The sequence below is a fragment of the Megascapheus bottae genome, chromosome Y (assembly GCF_031878675.1).
Source record: "Megascapheus bottae isolate mThoBot1 chromosome Y, mThoBot2.hap1, whole genome shotgun sequence".
Taxonomy (NCBI): domain Eukaryota; kingdom Metazoa; phylum Chordata; class Mammalia; order Rodentia; family Geomyidae; genus Megascapheus; species Megascapheus bottae.
Genome location: NC_143548.1, coordinates 1,565,341 through 1,581,399, shown reverse-complemented (window position 1 = coordinate 1,581,399; position 16,059 = coordinate 1,565,341).

Genomic DNA, 16,059 nt, shown 5'->3' with positions numbered 1-16,059 from the left:
ATTCTAGAAGACACAATAACCCTCATCCCCAAACCACACAGAGATTATTGAAAGAAAGACAACTGTAGACCCAGTTCTTTGATGAATATTGATACGAAACTTCTCAGCAAAATACTGGCAAATCGTCTTCAGCAACACATCAAAAAGTTAAACACTATGATGAAACAGGATTCATCACAGGAATGCAATGCTGATTCAACATATGCTAGTCAAATAATATAATTCAACACACATCCAGGAGCAAGAAGAAGAATCACATGATTGTCTCAATGGATGCAGAAAAGGCATTTGACAAGATCCAACACATCTTTATGATAAAAGCTCTGGAGAAACTAGGAATCCATGGAATATTCCTCAGTATAATAAAGTCCGTGTATTACAGACCCACAGCTGGCATTATACTTAATGGCAAAAAGCTAAAGTTATTGCCTCAAAAATCAGGAATGAGACAAGGATGTCTACTCTCTCCACTCCTATTTAATAGAGTATTACATTCCCAGCCACAGTAACAAGGCAAGAATCAAGCATAAAGTGGATCCAAATAGGGAAAGAAAAAGTGAAACATTTCCTCTTTGCAGATGACATGATTTACTGAACTCTATGCACTCTGCTCCCAAGTTACTTGAGCTGATTCAAAACTTTGGCAAGGTATCAGGGTACAAAATTAATCCAAAAAATCTTGCCTTCATATGCCAACAATGAGAGGAATGAGGCACCAATCAGGAAAGCAACTCCTTTTGCAATAGCCCCAAAGTGAATAAAGTACCTAGCAATAAACCTAAGTAAGAATGTAAAGGAAATTTTGATGAAAACTTAAAACTCCACAAAAAGGAAATTAACAGAACTGAGGCAATGGAAAAAAGTCCCATCTCCTGGATTAGAAGAATTAACATTGTGAAAATTGCAGTCTTCCAAGGGTTATGTACAAATTCAATGCAATACCCATCAATATCCAATGTCAATCCTTAATGAAATAAAAGATGCAATCTAAAATTTCATATGGAATAATAAAAGCCCTTATATAGCAAAAACAATTCTGAGCAGAACTAACAGTTCAGGAGGAATTTCAATACCAAACATTGGACTCTATTACAGAGCTACAGAGACCAAAACTGATTGATCCTGGCACAAGTACAGGACTGAAGAAAAATGGAATAGAAATTATGACCCAAATATTAACCCCCAGATCTATAGCAACATAATCTTTGATAAGGGAGCCAAAAAATAGAATGGAAGACAGACTCTTCAACAAGTGGTGCTGGCAGAACTGGATAAGCACCTGCAGAAAACTCAAGTTGGATCCTTCTTTGATACCCTGCATAAGGCCTAACTCCAAATGGATCAAATACCTCCAAATAAAAGCATATACCCTTAAAACTTTACAAGAAGAAATAAGAGAAATAGTAGTTACCCTGGTACAGGTCTAAACTTTCTAGATAAGGACCAAGAAACACAACAAATCAGAGAAAGTCTGGAAAAGTGGGACTGCATTAAACTCCAGGGCTTCTGTAGGGTAAAGGACATAGCTAGCAAATTAACTAGAAAGTCTACAGAGTGGGAGAAGATCTTCACCAACCAAACAACAGACAAAGGCCTCATGTCCAAAATATATCAACAGCTCAAAAAATTGAATCATTCCAAAACTCATCCCCAAAGATACGACCGTTCCATTAAAAAATGGGCCAAAGACTTAAAGACAGTCTTCTCTGAAGAAGAAAAAGGAATGGCCTACAGACACATGAAGAAATGCTCGACATTTCTGGCCATAAAAGAAATGCAAATCAAAACAACTCTAAGATTCCACCTTATTCCAGTTAGAATGACCATGATCAACAAATCTACTAACAACAGATACTGGATGAGACATGGCTAGGAAGGATCATTGCTACACTGTTGGTGGGAGTGAAAACATGTTCAACCACTATGGAAAACAGTATGGCATTTCCTCAAAAATCTAAACATAGAACTTCCCTATAACCCAGCAATTCCACTACTTGGTATTTACACAATTGTCTAGAAATAAGTACATACTAAATCCATTGCAGCTCTATTTACCCTGGCAAATATATGGAACCAAATCAGATGCCCCTCAATTGGTGAGTGGATCAACAAGATGTGGTATTTATACACAATGGAATTCTATGCTGACATTGCCCCGTTTGTAAGGAAATTTCAGGAGTTAGAAAAAATCATACTAAGTGAAGTATGCCAGACTCAAAGGAACATAGACACAATAGTTTCCATCTTTTGTCCTAATTAGTAGGAACTTTGTGCCTTCGTAGCAGAGATTTACAATAGAACAAAACCTAGATACATAAGGCCATATAGTATGACAATAAATGAATGGATCTCCAGCATATAGAAACAAAAGCCATATAATGAATGATTGTTGTCCTTAATGTTTTATATTATGTCTCATCTCTTTTGCTGCCCCTTGGTTATCTCATATTGTTACCTTATTATCTGATATATTATATATATGCATATTAGTGTACTTGAAATCACATAGGGAAAGAGGGAAAGCAAGATGAGGGGTGAGGGTTGGGGGACTAAAATTGGGACAAAGTATGTGAATTAATGCATCTTTTATGTGGTGAATGTAATGTAACCCTTCTATTAATTACAATATGTCCTAAAAACTAAGTGCCTGTGATTGTATAGAGATTCCCTTCTTGAACAATCATTTGTTAAACATGAAATATGATGTAAAAATCAATGTTAATAAATTCTTTATTTAAAAATATTAAAAAATATAAGAGAAAACAAAAATACAGAAATTTCATATATATAGTCATTTTCTAAAATAACTGATTATGATTAATTGCTACAAATGTTAGCATATACAAATTTGATATGATCTACTTTTCTAAAAACAAACTTGTTGAAGCCATAACAATGAATGCAATATCAGAAAATTTGTATTAATAGCTAATTTGATCCAGTATAATATTCAATTCATGAATATAAAAATTTAATTTTTTTCTTTCTTTAAATCTTTCTTGCTTAAGCTTTCTCTAACACACTCCTACTATCAGTTCCATGCTGTATTCATGGTTGAAAAGTCTTAGTTCTTTACCATACTTCTACTTCATTGTCTCACTCCATATTAAACTCATTAGGAATCAGAATTTACTCAAGATTGCCATTATTATATGAAATCATTACCTAATACTTATAGTGCTATACTGAAAATATGTAGCTTTTTTAAATATGATTCCCTTTTACAGTTTCCCCCCAAAATGAATATATTTCTACATGGGTGATAAATTTGAGTTAGTGCATGAAAACAGACTTCTTTTTAGGGCTCTATGTTATTTATTTGCAAGAAGGGTCCTTATTTGTCTCAGAGAAATCATTTTTTGTTCTGTTGTTTTTTTTTCTGTAGTCTTAAATAAGAGAGCATCCCAACTTACAATTTATTTAAAATTGGTCTTAAAATAATCTTGTGTCCTCAATTTTTACAATGCTCTGTTGCTGAATATTTCTTCTAGATAATTTGTTCTAGGTAATAACACAACAGTATTTCAGGAAGGGAAGGGGAAAAACAGGATGATTGGGAGAGGTTGGGAGGAGGGAAGTTGGGAGAAAAAGATGGGAAGGGGTATCAAGGTTCAAGGAGTAATTTATCCACTACCTGAAGAATATTACTGTAACACATCTCTACATCACCCAACAATAAAATACAATACAAAAGAGAAAACAATAAATACAGGCAATTAGAAGGGAAGAAGTGAAAAATAGTCCAGGTAAAAGTACCAGAAAATTGTCTTTAGTACCTGGATCCATACATCTAAAAACATAAACTTAGTTTTTATTTGTATGTGTGAAAATCACAAAGGATATAAGGACGTGACAATCAGAATTTGAAGGGATTTCAAGGAAATGATTGCACTTATTTGGAAAAAATAATTACATGTTAGAAATATAGAAATAATTAAAATACAAATATAAGTATATTTGTATAATGAATGTGCAATTGCTTTTTCTCCTGAGGTACTCAAAATAAGATCCTAATGCAGAGAAAAACTGCATTGCTATTTAGTTACAAACATTACAGTGAGGTTCTATAATGTATACCTCGTGGTTAATGGCAAGCAAACAATTTAGGGGATTCAAATTTCAGATCAAGAAGGTTGAATATTTCTTTTTTTTTTTTTGCCAGTCCTGGGCTTGAGCTCAGGGCCTGAGCACTGTCCTTGGACTTTCTCAAGGCTAGAGCTCTGCCACTTGAGCCTCAGCACCACTTCTGACTTTTTTCCATGTATGTGGTACCGAGGAATCGAACCCGGGTCTTCATGCATGCTAGGCAAGCACTTTAACCACTAGGCCAAACTCCCGGCCCCGGTTGAATATTTCTTATCGCTGAAAATCCAACAGCTTAAAAATATTTGGTGTAACAGCTAGAAAAATGATTGTATATGCTAACACTTGAAATTCTCTAAGCAATGTTGTGTTAAGGTTTTATAACCTGTGATCATTTTCTCTATTGTATGGTAAGATCATGTACATACTGAAAAGCACACTTATAAATTTTAGTGTCGTATAATGATACAATATCATTTCTAATGCTACTAATTATTTTGTGAATTGTATTTCCTTGTATCGTACATATTTTCACAGTTATTTCAGTATCATAAAATAGGATATGCATGCAGGTATTTACTTTATATCTGATTTCTTGAAGTCATCCCAAAGATTCTTCTCATGAAGCACTTACATAAAAATTCAGACAGAATCTAGCATTGAAACGTTCCAATACACCTCATATTTTTAGATTTCATTAATACTTTTAATAATCATGAAGTTCCATAATCTCCAATAGGCTATGTTATTTACTAATACTCGATGGCATCTCTATATTCACATTAAAAATTGTTGTAATAAGATCGGCGAAATTATTTCACTCCTGCAATCCTAGCTATGCAGCATGCTGAAAAATGAGGATTATGGATCAAAGCCAGCCAGGGCAGGAAGAGCCACAAGAGTCTCATTTTCATTTTAGAGCAAGAAAACCGGTGGCTCAATGGAACAGACCTGGACCTGGGCTAAAGAGTTCAGTGACAGGAGCCATGCTATGAGTTAAAGACAAACAGATTGGAAAAAAACAAGGCAAACAAACAAAGAAGAAAAAATTCTGTGTCATCATTTCATAGAAACTGAAAAAACAGCCAGTATAATTTCTCAACTCTGGTTGAGCAGTACACAATAAAAAGGACTTTGGCCCTGGGTAGTCTGGTTTTCACTTCTTTTGATTCTTGTGAAACCACAAGTGTACTACTTAACTCACTGTCAAAAGTGTAGAAAAATCCAGCAATTTCGAGAGGAAATTTTCTGTTAATTTATGGAAGGATGTGCCTTAGACATTCGTCTCCTTGTTTACTTTTTGTAGCACAATAAAATGTGTCAGGTGAAGTTAATGATTATTGCTAAAGAATATCAATGTGTCCAAATGAAAGTAGGGCTAGGATGTAATCTACCAAAGCACAATGTACATTTAGCTGAGGTTCTGAAAGGGATTGACTTTAACATTATATATTTAGTTAAGAAAAGCATACACGTGCAATATTCACCACATTAATGCACAGACAGCAAATGAAACATTGATGGAAAAATGAACAGATCAAAGAAAAGGCTCTCTAGTAGTGAGAAAATTGGATATCTTTTGCAAATCCTGAGTCTCTGGGCCTGAGCAATATCCTTGGGTGCTTTCCTGAAGGATAGAGCTCTACCACTTGAGCTTCAGCACCAATTCTGGCTTTTCTCAATGTATGTGATACTGAGAGTTTGAACCAGGGTCTTCGTGCATGCTAGGCAAGCATTGTACCACTAGCCAAACTCCTGCCAATGAATCATTTAACATGTGTTTTTAGTATATTTAAACTACAAGTCTTCATGTCTAATGAGGAATACACTTACAAACTATTACCACACAGGAAAATTCATATTTATCAAAACATTTTACATGTTACTTCTCTAGTTAATTCTAGTTAAAGTAGGATTAAGTATGGCAAAAATGAGATATAGAGCCAACTTTTCACCTTTATGTGAGTCTTCCTCAGAAGAAAGAATGTGGCGTTTATTTTAATGTGATCTTTTTATCTCTCTATCCAAGTGATGTTTGCTATTTAGAAACAAGATATAATCCCATCAGAATGAAATTATAGGCTTCAATGATCCACACTGATTTGATTTGTGTTTTGGATATCAAGCTTACCTAGGCCCTCTTCAACAGATGGTTTGTCCTTACAAATTGTTATATGGTTGGTGAGTTGATTTTGAGGAAATAGGTAGGGAGATTTGAAGGGACATCTAGCCAGTTTGGCTGCAATAACAGGATGATTATATGTCACAAAGCTTCAAATACTAAAACTACCATCAGCATTTATTTTAGATTTGGCTTATTGTTACACTGACCCTGTACTCAAATGCCAATTAATTATATACCATAGGTGAATGCACCTAGAGAAAATAGAATATTTGAAAACCACCCATTTGTTGTGTCTTCCATATTTATGACATCCATAAAAAGTGCAAAGGAGATTGTGACTGGCCCAGAACCCTGGAGTTGAGTATAGAAATGTTAATGAAGAGAAAGTGAATTTAAGTCCCAAAATTATGTCAATCTTCAAATATTCTGCAATTTTCCATAAAACACTACGAAATCACTCTCTTAAGTACACAATATATATATATATAAATATATATATATATATATTCTCTCTTTTCCTCACTTTGGGAGCATTTTCTAAATTGAAACACTTCTAGAACAATAACAACTCATAGGAAAACACAGTAGATGTATTATTACTTTAAATTTAAGATTATTTTACTTTTCTTTTAGAGAGTAGCCAAATAGTGAAGACAAAAAATATGAATAATTCTTTGAAATATGGGTCTCATTGAAAGAAATAACTGTCCAATACAAAACATCTTATTAGGCTCTTCAGTGCAGCACTCTACACACAGAGTGGACTGCAATTGCCTCACAATCCAATACAGACAGCTGAGGTTAGAGAAGCAATAAAAAATCTCTCCTTGTTCTTTCTGTCTGGACATTTTCACCATTATTTCACTCACATTTGCTCCTAATTAAGAACAATATAACAATTTCTTCATACACTTAAGAAATTGTCAAACACCACCATTTTCAGATGCATTTCACTAGATTATCTTGTGAGTTTTATCAGATGGGCAATGCAATAACCTTTCAGTATCTGCAGACTCCCCAGAAAAAATAAAGGTTCTAATGGAATAGTAAATATATTTGTTCAAATATAAACCTAGTAAATATATTTGTGCAAATATAAACCACTATTACATTTTACACTGCTGCATTAGTTTAGTATCTTTAGAATGGCAAGAATCAAACCAGATCAAGGAACAGCACTAGCAGAATTGAGCAGGATAAAGAATGTTACTGACCTCTCATTAGGCAATTCATAGGTGAATATTTTTGGAAATTTTTCCACTCATTTAATTTGTTATGTCATAAAGGCTCATAGTTAACTTGCTTTCTATACTTTTGAAATTCATATATAAATTCAAACTCATTATCAAAAACTTTAAAATTTCAAATGCTATATCTATGAATCATACTTTTTGAGCTCTTGACAATATACACTGTATTTTTCAGCAAAAGTAAAAAAAGAAACATTCAGAGTACAAACTGAAGGGCTTTGTATAAGTGATACAGAAACCATATGTACCTTCTTCTATCCTCACAGGCAAGTTAGGTTCCACAAATCTTGTGTAGAGAAAAATTTTCTTAGTAGAACCATAACTAACTGCTTCAAAACCAAATATCAAACACATTTTCATTGTAGTCAACCCCAAAAATAGACTTAATTAATCTTTTGCAATTTTATGTTTCATTCTTAGCAACATTTTTGCCTCTCAAGAGATTGATTTTAGCTTCTGTAGATTTCAGCTCTGAGCCTTTTCAATGATCAGAGTTCTGAAATTTGAACCAAAGCAACACTTTTGGCTTTCACTGGTTATAGATGCAGGGCTGTTTGCAAGCATTTCTATCTCTCCATCACAAAACCACATTTCTAAAAATCCTTAAAATACTTTCATTTCTCAATTTCATAGATGCTACTTTTTCAGGAGTTAATATTACAAACATTGTGTGTCTAGTTTCTCCCAGGCCTCACAGGTTATCTGAAGTAATATTTCACACATTATTCAAGAAAAGCACGATTATCAGAGAATATTAAAAATAAAATATATTTAGAAGTAAAACAGAAACAAAACCCATAGAACCTCCACATCAAATTTGATATTCATCTCAAAACACTACTTCATTGGAAGATTTCCTTGAATATTCATCATCAGAAAAGGAGCAGGCATATTCATATGGAATTTAATACATTGTCTAACTCAATTGGTAAAAAATATTCAGCATAATGTATCTTTTGCTCATGAACCAAACCCAGAATATAGTATGATGTGATTGCTGTGACACACATAATCATGTCAAAGTGATTTATAAATATCATGTTAGAGTGGATATAAATTGGTATTTTCTGAAGTTTGAACAGGTTATGGATTCTGGTTTATTTGTCCATTGTACATGAATGATTAAGACCACTCTGGGTACTACCTGGTGGGACTTTAGTGATGGAAAGGGAAAAGCCAAGATCAGGAGAGACATATCAAGGAATATCCATGGGTCAAGCAGTTATCACACAGCGTGGAGAGGGAAGAAGGCAAAGAAGGTAAGGGGCTATTAGAGGTCTCTGAGAGCTCACTGGACTCACTAGGAAATAAAGTCTCCTTCCAAGGCAGAAGACACAGAAGGAGGCTTTCCCCTAGCAACCTTTCTTTTTCTGTTCTGCCGCCTCTGCATAGGGTCACCATGATTGTGATGCAGATTAACATCTTCACTTCCGGTGAGCCCAGCTGGGAAGTTTGTCCAACTCCCACATAATTCTGTAGACAGACTCATTTCCACTGTGAATGTGGAAGAAAAGATCCTTCTTCATTTGACTCTCTGTTATGGAAACTATTTATTGGACAACTGCCAGAATTCAGTGGAGGAATGTTGTGAACGGTTTTCACACAGTGTGCAAACCCACTGCGTCTGTAAACCACCCATTATTTCTCATTGGTCCTGCCAACATTACTGGATGCTTTCTTTGCACAAACATGGTCAATGATTCAATACTTAGTCCTATTTTCTTCTCTCCAATTTTCAAAGCAAGATATCTAGGAAAACATGGAAATTCCATGTGTGAGAATGCGGGTGTGAATATCTTGTACATTGGTAAATTCCTCTATGCCATGAAAAGTGAACATAGGAATACTACCAGGCATTACTAAATAACATGGCCCCTTAGAGCTCTCAAACTTCTCAATTCTGAAAAGAATGAAATCTAATCATATAAACTGTAAGTTCTTCACTAGTGGATGCTGTCTGTAGTGCAAGAAGTCAAATATAAATTAAATATGTACATGCATTTCCCATGTCATTATATTGAGATATTTGAAAAATATCTACAATATTCAGAAATAGAAAACAAAAAAGAAATGAGTAGGATTAGAAATGGTGTTGTATCATTATAGGACATCAAACCTTATGATCATGTATTTCAGTATATACATGAACTTACCCTACAGGTAACGTGGCTCACAGGTATTTGCAGATTATAAAATCTTAACAGAACATGACACTCACAATGGCACTGCAAGTTTTTAGATATATCAACTGAGTAGCCCTTACCTTGCTTGCTAGAAATTCTGCATGAGACATTAATCTATTCAGATAAATGAAGATTATGTTGAGTGCTGAGTACTCATCCTTCTTCAGGTCAAATCTCTACACTAGATACCTTGATATTTCCTAAATATTTTCTTCTATGGGCAACCCTGAAAATATGATGACTGATTAGCTCAATATCAAATTGGATTCAGGATGGACAGTCACCACATTCTTCCCTGGCATAACTCTTTTAGTAATCTGGGGGTATTTTGTTTCTCTTTTGTGCTATATGTGAAAAAATTAAAAATCTAATCTGAGAAATGAACTAGGTCTATATATTGATGAAATGGCAAGGGCAAGAGGACTAACATGACTGAGCATCTTCTGCTGAACAAGAGATAATTGATTCAGGAGCTGAATAGAAAACCATATGTTATAAAGTGAAGGAAAGAAACACACTGCCTTCAAAATGTGTTGGGGCCTGACCTCCATCTCTGAGGCCTGATTCTGGATCAAGAGTCATTGAAGGGCTTTGGCCAAGCATTGACTCCTTGCGTACCTCTCTTAAGGTATCTCTGTGTACGTGACTTGTTTGAGCCCCTCGCGGTTTTTCGGGTCTTGCAACAGCGCAGATCTTGCAGGCTTTCCTGCACCTGCCTCACCCTGTACCAGAAAGCGCCACCCAGACCCTTAGTGATAGCATGGTGGCCCTCTCCCTATTGGCTAGCTTCCCGGTTCCCACCTTCTCTCTCCCCAACAGTATATAACTAATGGCCTGATGCAATAAAGAGAGATTTGCTGCACTTTCATAGCTGACACAATTCCTGACTCAGCGTTTTTTTTCTTTCCTGGTAATTGGGGGAGGGCTGGGTCATCCATACTTAACATCTTGCTCGGCTCCGGGGAACTACAGGCTGGTCTTGTGTGTCCCTCCCCATTCCTGAGTTGCTCCCCAGAGAAGCAACAGCTGGTGCCCCATGTGAGGAAATTTTGCCGCCTGTGTGAGGACTCCACGTGCTCAAGAACTCACTGCTGACCAGCCAATTGGACTGCAGGTAAGTATACGCCCATAAAATATGGGAAAGATCCTTTCTAAGAATGACCCTTCCCTTGACTCTCTTAAGCTTTTCCTTAAAAATCAAGGGTTAGAGATTTTAGCTACACAGACATCTAAAGGATACTCCAGTTAAAATCGCCCTGGGGCTGCCAAGTAGCAACTTATTATACTGGGATACTTGGGACAAAATTGAGCATCTAATCAGAAAAGCCCAGATTAATCAAGGGGAGAATCCTCCACTAGGAGTTTATCCAGTCTTGTATGCTCTAAAGACTAGATTTTTTCCTGGGCATTCCAAGCAGAGGGCTGAGTCCCCCGGGGACATAATTGACAGAGAGGCCAGATGCCTCCCTTACTCCCTACAGGGATAGTAATCTCTCATTATCTACAGAAAATCCAAGTTCCTGTCAGAGATGTGAAGGAGCCACCCTCGGCTCCTCCCCCATCATACTCAGACCCTGAGGCCTCCGCAGTCTCATAGGAGGGTCTGGGCCTGGGCTGCCCTGCTAGTTTCCCAACCCCCATGGCACCAGGGCTCCATCCACCAAGTGGCACAGTGTCCTGCCAGCTTTTCTCAGTTAATATTGACCTGGGTGATAACTGCCCTGCAGCCAGATATCCCTAAGAGCCTGGTGACCTTAAGAAACTCAAAAAGGCTGTCTTAGAAGTTGGCCCTAATGCTCCTTGGATGGAAACAATCCTCCAAGGCCTTGCTCATCAACCATGTACTGTGGACAATTGGATGGCTCTGGCCAAAGCAGTTCTTCCAGGACCACTTTTCATTAAGTGGTATTCCCCGTATAAAGAAGAATGCCTCCAACAGGTGGAGAGGAACCAACATGCCCAACCTGTGATCCCCATTACTTTGGGGATGCTTGCAGGGACTTCTGATCAGTACTCAATGGGGGTCCAGCAGGCAGCCATTCCCCCTCCCTATCAGGATCAGATTAAAGCTTTGGGCCTAGTGGCCTGGAGAAAACTTGAGGGTCCCTCTGAGTCTTATCTCTTCTTAACGAGGAGGCAGGCTCACTTTTCTATGTATATATGGATGATATCATTATAGAAACCCCGGACACTCAGCATTTGGATTGTCTTTTTAATAAATGTCTCCAACTGTTAAAAGATAATGGCTTCCAAATTGCCCCAGAAAAAATCCAAAAGATACCCCCCTTTTAAACTCCTGGGATTTGTCCTAAAACTGGATGTTGTGTCTCCTTTAAAACACCAATTATCTATCCAAGACACTTACCCCTGCCCCAACTTCAAAAACTTCTTGGTGAAATTAATTGGATGAGACCATGGATCCCCTTAACCACTGCAACCCTTACACCTCTTTTTGATCTCTTAAAGGGTTTGGATCTGACCTCCATAGTAATGTTGTCAGCTAATCATAAAGAGGTTCTAAATAAAATTCTATTAGCTTTAATGAAGCAGCCGTAAAGAGGTATGATCCTGCTATGCCCCTAACACTCTATGTCCTATCAGGACAGACCCTTGTTTCTGCCCATTTAGGACAGGAAGGGGAACCTCCTCACTGGATTCACCTGTCAGGTGAAGGAACACCTAGAGCTTACTCCATTATTGACCAAATGGCAGATTGTATTGTCAAAGGACAAGATTTATCCACTCGTCTTTTTGGAAGTGAACCCCACTCTCTTATTGTCCCCTTTGGATTAATGATTTCTCTTGGCTACAAAGAAATAATGCTAGCAATAGCCATGGAAGACTTTCCAGGTAATGTGGATTGTCATTATGGTCCCCATAAATGGATGAGCTCCTTTAGTCAGCTGGAGTGGCGAACTCCAAAACTTTTCCTAAGTGAAGCTTATCCCTCCTTCCCCACCATATTCACAGATGAAGGCAAGAAGGGGGCTTCTGTTGTTATTTTCTCCCCAGGTAAAGGCAGTGACCCTGTCTCATGAAATACAGGGCTCAGCCCAATTTAAGGAACTTTATGCTGTGGTCTTAGCACTATCTGAGGTTACTGGTCCTCTTAACCTATTCTCAGATAGCCTTTATGTGATCAATTTGTTACCTAACCTCATAGAAGTTCATATTAAACTTGATAGTAATCTCATCACTCCTTTGATGATTCAAGCTAGATATTTGCTCAAACAAAGGATTTCTCTTACGTTTATTCAACATCTGAGGGGACTGTAGAGAGCCATTGCAATCGCCATTACAAGATGGCGCTGACATCCGCCTCTGTGGTTGTTTTTCTGAGTTGTTTATCTAAAAGTGTCCAGGAAGAGATTTGACTGTTCATGCCTTTAATGCGTGATCGGAAGTATGCATGTAGCCATATTGCTGTGTGTCCGGAGTGTGCTGGAGACATGCTTGTAGTTGATTGGATGTTAGTGTTAAGGAAATAACTGTGATTGGTTAATAAGCCTATTTAAGGTCTATGTTTGAGGAAGTTGGGGTCGACCCAGCATGGCTGTACTAGCTTGCTGGATAAACTGCTGCTCGAGAAGAAGTTATCTTTGTCGTGTCCTTCCTTGCCGGCCGAGGGAGTCGCGACAGCTGGTGGCTCGTACGGGGACGCCCGTACGCCAAGACCTTCATTTCCAGCAGACTTCAGAACTCGAGGTGGTGCACCGGTAAGTTTCCCAGGTAAGGGAAACCAATTCAAGTCCCGGTAAGGGGGACCAATTCAAGTCCTGGGTGAGCAGGACCAATTCAAGTCCTGGGTGAGCAGGACCAATTCAAGTCCCGGGTAAGGGGACCAATTCAAGTCCCGGGTAAGGGGACCAATTACTTCTGCTCTTTTCTGTAGATAAAGAAAGAGTGGGGAGAAGCTCCAGTTTTAAGATGGGAGCCTCAGAGTCATCTCAATTAGTTACAGCCTTGGACGCATTATTGCGTGCTAAGAATTTAAAAGTGAAACAAAGTACTTTGAGACTGTTCTTGTCAAATGTGGAGGAGGTAGCTCCTTGGTTTTCAGTCTCAGGAAATCTATCTTTGCCAGCTTGGGATAAATTAGGAAACGATTTAGGTAGCACTGACGAAAAGAGTAGACTGGGGCCTGGAGTGAAACCTATATGGAGGTTAGTCAGGAGTTGTCTGGCCGATGAGCGCTGCTCCGGCGCTCTAGTGGAAGGAAAAATAGCGCTGGAGGAATTTAAAGAAGAGAGAACGGCATCCAGGCAGAGTAGTGTGAAAAGTGAAAGGCATATACCCTCTATCTATCCACCACTGCCAAGAGACGGAGACTTGGCGGAGTCTGACCTTGAAGAGTTTCCCGCAGACCCAGGGCCATTGCCTCCATCAAGGTCGAAAAGGGAGGAACTTGGAGAAATGCCCAGTTTTTCAAGGAGCCTGTTTGGGTTCCTCAGTGGCCCCTCCCATCCGAGAAATTGGCAGCTGCCCATAATTTAGTAAAAGAACAGTTAAAATTAGGACATGTACGCCCCTCAGTGTCGCCTTGTAATACTCCTATATTTGTTATTAAAAAGAAATCTGGGAAATGGCTACTATTACATGATTTGCGAGCAATTAATAGTCAAATGCAAATCATGGGGCCTGTTCAGCGAGGACTGCCTTTACTTTCTACTTTGCCTCAAGAATGGCCCATAATTGTTCTGGATATAAAAAATTGCTTTTTTTCTATTCCTTTAAATAATAAAGATACTTGTAGGTTTGCATTTACCCTGCCCTCCATTAATCAAGAGAGCCCTGATAAGCGATTTGAATGGGTTGTGTTACCTCAGGGAATGGCCAATAGCCCCACTTTGTGTCAATTGTATGTACATGCAGCTTTAATTCCTGTGCGGGAAAAGTTTTCATCAGTACGGTGTTTACACTATATGGATGATATTTTGTTGACTTTCAAAGATCAAAGGGTATTGAATGAGGCTTTTATTTTATTAATAAAGTGTCTGGAAAATAAAGGATTATTTATAGCCCCAGAAAAGGTACAGAAGAACAATATTGTACATTATTTGGGAAGTAGAATAACAGCCCAAAAAATTATTCCATTAAATTGGCAGTTGCGAAAAGACAATTTAAAGACCTTGAATGATTTCCAAAAACTTTTGGGAGATATAAATTGGATTCGAACCTCCCTGCCTATGAGTAATCAGGAGTTGCAACCTTTGTATGAGTTATTGCAAGGCCCATCAGGTTTGGATTCGCCTAGGGAATTAACCCCTGCAGCAAGAAAAGTTTTAGAAACTTTAGAAGAAAAGTTACAACTGGCCTTTCAAAAAAGAATAGAGTTGGAAAAAGAAATTTCTTTAGTTATTTTGGCTTCATCTCAACAGCCTACAGGGGTGTTGTGGCAGGATGGTCCCTTAGCATGGATTCATCCGAAATTATCTCCTGCAAAATCTATCGAGTATTATCCCACTGCTGTTGCCAATCTAGCTATTTTGGGAATAAAATTTAGCGTGCAGCATTTTGGCACTCAGCCCAATTTTCTTATAATTCCATATAACAGTCAGCAAATACAAGTTTTAAGCTCCACCTTTACTGAGTGGGCTGTTTTAATTTGTTCATTTACAGGAAAAATTGATAATCATTATCCAAAAAGTCCAATTTTGCAGTTTTTTAAGGAACACCCTATTATTTTCCCAACTATTACTGCCAGACAACCTATACCTGGAGCCATCAATATTTTTACGGATGGTTCCAAGAATGGAATGGGAGCATATTTGGTTGAAGGCCAAGAGCCAGTTTTATGCCAGTTTCAGCCTGGATCAGCACAGAGAATAGAATTGCAGGTTGTAATTTCTGTTTTTAAAAATTGTCATTTTCCTTTTAATCTTATTTCTGATTCTGCATTTGTAGTTAATACTTTGAAGTTCTTAGAAGCTGCAGGACCCATAAATAAAAATAGCACTGTATGTAATTTGTTTATTCAGTTGCAGGAATTAATTTGCGCTCGTAGAGCCCCCTTTTTTCCATTGCATATTCGTGCTCATACTGGTTTACCTGGGCCCTTAAGTTTGGGCAATGATGTAGTGGATAAATGTACACGTATGCAAATGGCCTTTGTTGCTCTTACCCCAGAAATGCAGGCACAAGAATTTCATCATCAATTTCATGTTAATGCTCGCACCTTACAATCTCAATTTAAGCTGTCTCGACAGACAGCCAGACAAATTATTTTAAATTGCCCAAAATGTGTTACCCATCTTCCAGTTGTGCCATTAGGTGTTAATCCCCGTGGTTTACTTCCACTAAAAATTTGGCAAATGGATGTTACCCATGTTATGGAATTTGGAAAGTTAAAATATTTACACGTATCAACTGATACATGTTCTGGAATTATTCATGCTACCCCTTTGGGTGGAGAAACAGC